The sequence below is a fragment of the Cebus imitator genome, unplaced genomic scaffold (assembly GCF_001604975.1).
Source record: "Cebus imitator isolate Cc_AM_T3 unplaced genomic scaffold, Cebus_imitator-1.0 Scaffold71, whole genome shotgun sequence".
Classification (NCBI taxonomy): Eukaryota; Metazoa; Chordata; class Mammalia; order Primates; family Cebidae; genus Cebus; species Cebus imitator.
In genome coordinates, this window is record NW_016107386.1 from 4,465,305 (window position 1) to 4,472,196 (window position 6,892).

At 38.5% G+C, this 6,892-nt stretch overlaps 1 non-coding gene across 1 annotated transcript; it reads right to left on the reverse strand.

Moving 5' to 3' along the window:
• Positions 1-6,557: 6,557 nt before the first annotated feature.
• LOC119471746 lies at positions 6,558-6,656 on the reverse strand. Its single transcript, XR_005200816.1, has one exon. It is a non-coding gene; the product is annotated as a small nucleolar RNA U13 (small nucleolar RNA).
• Between the last annotated feature and the right edge of the window lie 236 nt (positions 6,657-6,892).

The window sequence follows — 6,892 nt, forward strand, 5'->3', positions numbered from 1 at the left end:
AAAAAGAAAAGTGCCACAGGGGACTTATTGAATAAGCTATTGATATTATCAAACATTCATACAATGAAATGTTGCATGGCCATTTACACTGCGGTGATAAAAGAAAATTTAATGTGGAAAGATAGACATTATATGTCAAAGAAATTGATTACAGTAAAATCTCATTTTTGAAAATTACCAAAAAATGATACATAGAAAAAATAATGATGTATACATCAAAATACTGGATGTGCAGTATTTTGTTACTTCCTGCAACCTTAGACTCATAGTGAGTGGAACACAAGTTCTGTTGGAGTCACACACAGTATTCCATGCATTGTCACCACTGCCACCACCACCTCTGCCACCGACATTCATACACTAAGTAGAAAGGAAAATGTTTACACTTCAAGGCACTTAAATCATTCTGTAATTTCCACCTATGATAGTACCTCCTGCTTGCTGGGGCAGCACAAAATCAGACTAATCCTTCTCTCTGACAGCCCTTCAAAAATATTAAGACAGCTGTCATGTCACCCTAGGAGGGGTCAGAGCAAGGAGATCCTGAAAACTAGGCAGAGAAGTTTAGACTTGACTTGGCAGCTAATGAGGAGCTCTTGTGGTTCTTGAGCAGGGAGGGAGATGACTAAAGTAATACCTAAGGATGATTCAATCGGTAGCCCAGTTACAGAAGACCCTGGAGCAGGGAGAGCCGGAGATGGAGACGGGGACTCCAGCAGAGGGGCTATTGTCATCATCTAAACAAAGATGAATCTGAGAAAAATTGTCGCAAGAAGATGAAAAGCACCTGATGATGGTTTAGACATTAATGTGGGAACTTAACCTGTAGGTTGTCTTGTACTCATTTGATTGTGTTTTCTCTCCCTAGTTAGATTAGAACCCAGAATCATGTCTTTCAGGAGTCACCCTCTGTCTGCTCTGTAGTACTGATAACAGATGCATGATAACTACTTGTTTCCTATGGTCAGACACCAAGACTTGTCTGGAACATGATGGTACTGGGGTTAGAAATGAGCTATTTCATTTCACAGACATAGATTGAGCAGATGGGGGCACTGGAGTAGATGCTAGACCTATGTGATGGTCAGTTTTATGTCTCAGCAGGGCAAAGCTGCAGTCCTCAGTTATTCAAACACTAATTTAGGTGTTGCTGTCACCCAGGTGATGATGCAACTCAAGCAGAAATTACAATGCCTAAACAAAGGCAGTGATGGTAAGGAGAGGAAGAGAAAGTGGAGGGATATTTAGGAAGTTGATCAACTGCACTTGGCCATCAGATTGTACTTGGGGTTACAGAGAAGGAGGACTCTTGGGTGGCTTGCAAATTCTAAGAAAACAAGTTTTTTGGATAGGAATAAGAAATATAGTTGTGAACATGTATTTGAGGCCTGAGCAGAGTTTCCGGATCTGTAATATGGACGTAGAAATCTACTGCACAGGGCTACAGCTTAGCCATAGAGGGGATGGAGAAGGTGAGTATTTAGAATAAGAACTCTTTTTTTAACCTCTTTAAAAAACATCCATAAAATGCACAGCTGGATGAAATTTGACGTATATTTGCTCCTACGTAACTACCATGCTGACACACACTTCCAAAACCCAAGAAGACTCCTTTGTGTCCCCTCAGCTAATATCATCCCTCAAAGGTAACCAATATTCTGATTTCTGTCATAATAAATTAGTCTTGCTTGTTCCTGAACTTTGTAAAAATTAATTCATACAGTATATATTCTTTTGTTTTATGAGTCAGACATAATATTGTGTCTGACTCAACATTATCTCTGCAAGATTCATCTATGTTTGTGCATATAGCCATTTGTTCTTTTCCATTGCTGTGTAGTTTGAAAATTTATGCATTTTATGTATCAATTCTCTCACTGACTAACACAAAAACCAAACATATTTGGGTTGTATATTAGTCACAGTTCTCCAGAGAAACAGAACCAATTATATATGTTATATATATAATTATATATAACCAATTATATGTGTATGAAAGAGACAGAGGAGGGATTTTTTTTTTTTTTAAAGAAATTGACTCACATGGTTGTGGGGGCTGGCAAGTCCAAAAGTCCTTCTCTGTGGAGCAGCAGGCTGGAAACATAGAAACCTCAGGCAGGGTTTCTATGTTACAATCTTAAGGCAGAATTCCTTCTTCTCTGGGAAACCTCAGTTTTTGCTTTTAAGGCCTTCGACAGATTGGATAAGGCCCACCTACATTATGGATAATTCTCTTTAACTAAAGTTAGTTGATCACATCTACAAAATATTTTACAACAACATCCAGACTAATATTTGACCAAACAACTAGGCACCATTGCCTAGCCGAGTCAACATAAAATTAACCATCACAGGTTGCTTCCAGTGTTTCACTATTTCCAGTTTTTACTACTATAAACATTCTTGTACCTGTCCTTTAGTGAAAAGAAGCACTGTTTTTCATTGGTTAAATATGAAAGCAAACTTGCTGGGTGATAGGGATATAAGTGTATAGACTTAGAAGACACTACCAAAGTTCCAAAGAGGTCATATCAATGTGTATTCCCTCCAGCAATGTATGAGTTCCAGTTTTGCTGGGCTCAGTAGGATTATGCTGGTAATCCCAGCACTTTGTAAGGCTGAGGTGGGCGGATCACCTGAAGTCAGGAGTTTGAGACCAGCCTGGCCAACATAGTGAAACCTCATCTCCACTAAAATACAAAAATTAGCCAGGCACAGTGGCACATACCTATAGTCCCAGCTACTTAGGAGGCTGAGGCATGAGAATCACTTGAACCTGGAAGGCGGAGGTTGTAGTGAGCTGAGGTCGCACCACTGCACTCCAGCGTGCATGACAGAGTGAGAATCTGTTTCCAAAAAAAAGAAAAAAAAAGTTCCATCTTAGAGCAAATATTCTTTTTGTAAACTTTTAAAATTTTATATAATTGTCCACTTTTAAAGAAAAGTTGCAAAAACAGTATATTCTTTACCCAGATTCACTAATTGCTAACATTCTGCCCCATTTGATTTATTGTTCTGCTTTGTTTTTGTTTTTTTGAGATAGAGGCTTGCACTGTCACTGGGGCTGGAGTGCAGTGGCACCATCTCAGCTCACTGCACCTCTGTCTCCTGGGTTCAAGCAATTCTCCTGCCTCAGCCTCCCAGGTAGCTGGGATAACAGGCACTTGCTACCATACCCAGCTAATTTTTTTGTATTTTTAGTAGACACGGGGTTTCACTATGTTGACCAGGCTGGTCTGGAACTCCTGACCTCATAATGTGCCCACGTCAGCCTCCCAAAGTGCTGGGAATACAGGTGTGAGCCACTGTGCCTGGCTGATCTATCATTTTTCTACCTATCCATATAGATGTGCATACGCATGTTTTTTCTTAAACTATTTATGCCCCATTTATCCATAAATATGTCAGTGTGTATTCCCTAAGAATTTTCTCTTACATAATCCCAACACATTTATCGAAATCAGGGAATTTGTAACACTGATACAAAATTCTTATCTGATCTATAGTTTATATTTAAATTTCACCATTTGCTCCAATAATGTCCTTCATCGGAGCTGTTTTTTTCTGATCCAGCATCAAATTCAAGATCACACATTGCATTTACTGTTCATATCTCTTTAATCTTCTTTCATCTAGATCAGGTTCTCAGTCTTCCCTTATCTTTCATGGACTTTTTTTTTTTTTTTTTTTTTTAGATTACAGGCCAGTTGTTATGTAGAATGCCCTTCAGTTTGGTTTGTTTTATGCTGCCTCATAATTAGATTCAGGGTATATAGTTTTGGCAGGTGTACCATAGAAATGATACGGAGTCCTTTTCAAGGCATGTGAGGTCAGTGCATCTCTTTATTGGTATTGTTAACTGTGATTAAATGGCTACGGTTGTGTTCACCAGATTAACTCACCATGGAGTTACTAATTTTCCCTTTGTGATCAATAAGTTATTTGCTTGGAGGTGCTCTGAATCTATGTATATGTCCTCTTCTTTTTTCTTTTTTTTTTTTTCACTGTATAGAAAAGTCTTCTGCCAGACATATCCTCTTCTTTATCAAACTTCTACCACTAGTTTTAGCATCCACTAATAATTCTTGTCTAGATAATGTTGTACAATGATGATATTCTGACTCCATCATTTCTTCTGTATTTATTAGTTGATATTCTACTATAAGACACAGCTATCCCTTCTCCCTTATTTATTTATTTATATTAGTATGAACTCATAGATTATTTTATTCTATAACTATTTTATAGTGATATTACAATTATAATATTGTGGTATAATACCACTGTAATGGTAATAAAGAATTACCATTATTTATTCTGATTTTCATATAGTCCCAGATTTGGCCAATGGGGGGGCCCCTTCTGATTCCTGTGTTCTTTTCTCATATCTCCATTTTTTAAAAGACACTTCTTTGCTCTCTGGCACAACACAATATTCTAAGCTTATCTTGTACTTTCCCTCTCTCAGCCTGAGAATTAGCCATTTCTCCAAGGAGCCCTAGTTTATTTTTCAGTACAAAATGGTATTTAGAAACCAAGATCTGAGTGCCAGGTGTGCTCAATGCTACTGTACTGTCTACTTTCTAAGCCCTTTAGCAGACAGAGTTAAGAAATATAGATATTTTATCTTAATTTATTTCTACATCTGTACACACACAAACACACACACATTAATTCATGAATTCATATAGATACCTCTGGTTCCAACTCAACACCACAAAATTCATTTTAGTCCTCCCTTTCTCCATATTTATAACTCTCCTCTCCAACAGCAAGAACTAGCTTCCAACCAAAAGAGAGCCCGCATAGCCAAGTCAATTCTAAGCAAAAAGAACAAAGTGGGGGGCATCACACTACCAGACTTCAAACTATACTACAAGCCTACAGTAATCAACACAGCATGGTACTGGTACCAAAACAGAGATATAGACCAATGGAACAGAACAGAGGTCTCGTAGGCAACACAACATATCTACAACCACCTGATCTTTGACAAACCAGACAAAAACAAGCAATGGGGAAAGGATTCCCTGTTCAATAAATGGTGTTGGGAAAGCTGGCTAGCCATGTGCAGAAAGCAGAAACTGGACCCCTTCCTGACACCTTACACTAAAATTAACTCCAGATGGATTAAAGACTTAAACATAAGACCTAACACCATAAAAACCCTAGAAGAAAATCTAGGCAAAACCATTCAGGACGTAGGTGTAGGCAAGGACTTCATGACCAAAACACAAAAAGCATTGACAACAAAAGCCAAAATAGACAAATGAGACCTAATCAAACTCCACAGCTTCTGCACAGCAAAAGAAACAATCATTAGAGTGAATCGGCAACCAACAGATTGGGAAAAAATTTTTGCAGTTTACCCATCTGACAAAGGGCTGATATCCAGAATTTACAAAGAACTAAAACAGATTTACAAGAAAAAAACTAATAAGCCCATTCAAAAGTGGGCAAAGGATATGAACAGACACTTTACAAAAGAAGACATACGTGAGGCCAACAAACATATGAAAAAATGCTCATCATCACTGGTCATCAGAGAAATGCAAATCAAAACTACATTGAGATACCATCTCACGCCAGTTAGAATGGCGATCATTAAAAAATCTGGAGACAACAGATGCTGGAGAGGATGTGGAGAAATAGGAACACTTTTACACTGTTGGTGGGAGTGTAAATTAGTTCAACCATTATGGAAGACAGTGTGGCGATTCCTCAAGGACCTAGAAATAGAAATTCCATTTGACCCAGCAATCCCATTACTGGGTATATATCCAAAGGATTACAAATCGTTCTACTATAAGGACACGTGCACACGAATGTTCACTGCAGCACTGTTTACAATAGCAAAGACCTGGAACCAACCCAAATGCCCATCGATGATAGACTGGATAGGGAAAATGTGGCACATATACACCATGGAATATTATGCAGCCATCAAAAATGATGAGTTTGGGTCCTTTGTAGGGACATGGATGAACCTGGAAACCATCATTCTCAGCAAACTGACAGAAGAGCAGAAGATCAAACACCACATGTTCTCACTCATAGGCGGGTGTTGAACAATGAGAACACATGGACACAGGGAGGGGAGCACTACACACTGGGGTCAGTTGGGGGGAAATAGGGGAGGGACGGTGGGGGGTGGGAAGCTGGGGAGAGATAGCAAGGGGAGAAATGCCAGATATAGGTGATGGGGAGGAAGGCAGCAAATCACACTGCCACGTGTGTTCCTATGCAACAATTTTGCATGTTCTTCACATGTACCCCAAAACCTAAAATGCAATAAAACAAATAAATGGGAAAAAAAAAGAACTAGCTTCCAATACGCTCAGTACGTATACTGTACTCATTTGCTCAACTCTACAGCACACAAAAGGTATTTCAGAATTGCTAACCCATAACACTACAGAAAAAACTCCTTGTAACTAGAATTAAATATTTCTTGAACTTGTCTGTTTGGTTTTATCCTCCCTTTGGTGTAGTAATATTATTTATTTTAAATAGAGTTAGGTTTAGTTGTTTCTTTCTTTTTTTTTTTTTTATGTTTATGTTAGACAGGTAATGTGCTGATGTCTTAAGGTTTACCAGAGGCACATCTCACATGTGTGTGAAAACCCAATCATCACGTTCATGAGCCATAAAAGGATGCATTTGTTTCGATTTGTATTTCAAGTTTCTTCCCCCTTCTCATCCTTACTGACTTTTTCTTTTTTAATGGAGCTTGTGGGTTTCGTGGATGGGCTTCATCGGGTCTATAAACCCCCTGGAGTTTTATGCAAAGTATTGAATATGTCTGAATTTGGGGCAAGGAGAGAGAATCCATAACTTTCATAAGATTCTTAAAGTGGTCTTTAACCTCAAAATTTGGAGAGCAAGAGAGAAG